Consider the following 289-nt stretch of genomic DNA (forward strand, 5'->3'; position numbering starts at 1 on the left):
ATACGTTAGCCTAAATAAAAAAAAAAAACTTATTTAATTTTCATTAATTAATTAATTATTATATAATAATTAATAAATAAGTATTATCATGACATCCGTTTATGATTGTTTTTTAATCATATGTGTGTTTACATTGGAGACAACATACCTATTCAGATGGCTGGGTAGGCCGACTGTCGCTTAGATGGGGGCGAGAGGGCCAGGTTAAAACTTTTTGAACTCTTTCAAGTGGGAGGTTTCTTCGTGCAGGCTAACAGCAGCGCTCTTCAGTGTACCAACCACACGGCCA

Source organism: Alosa sapidissima, chromosome 13, assembly GCF_018492685.1.
Source record: "Alosa sapidissima isolate fAloSap1 chromosome 13, fAloSap1.pri, whole genome shotgun sequence".
NCBI classification, from domain to species: Eukaryota; Metazoa; Chordata; class Actinopteri; order Clupeiformes; family Clupeidae; genus Alosa; species Alosa sapidissima.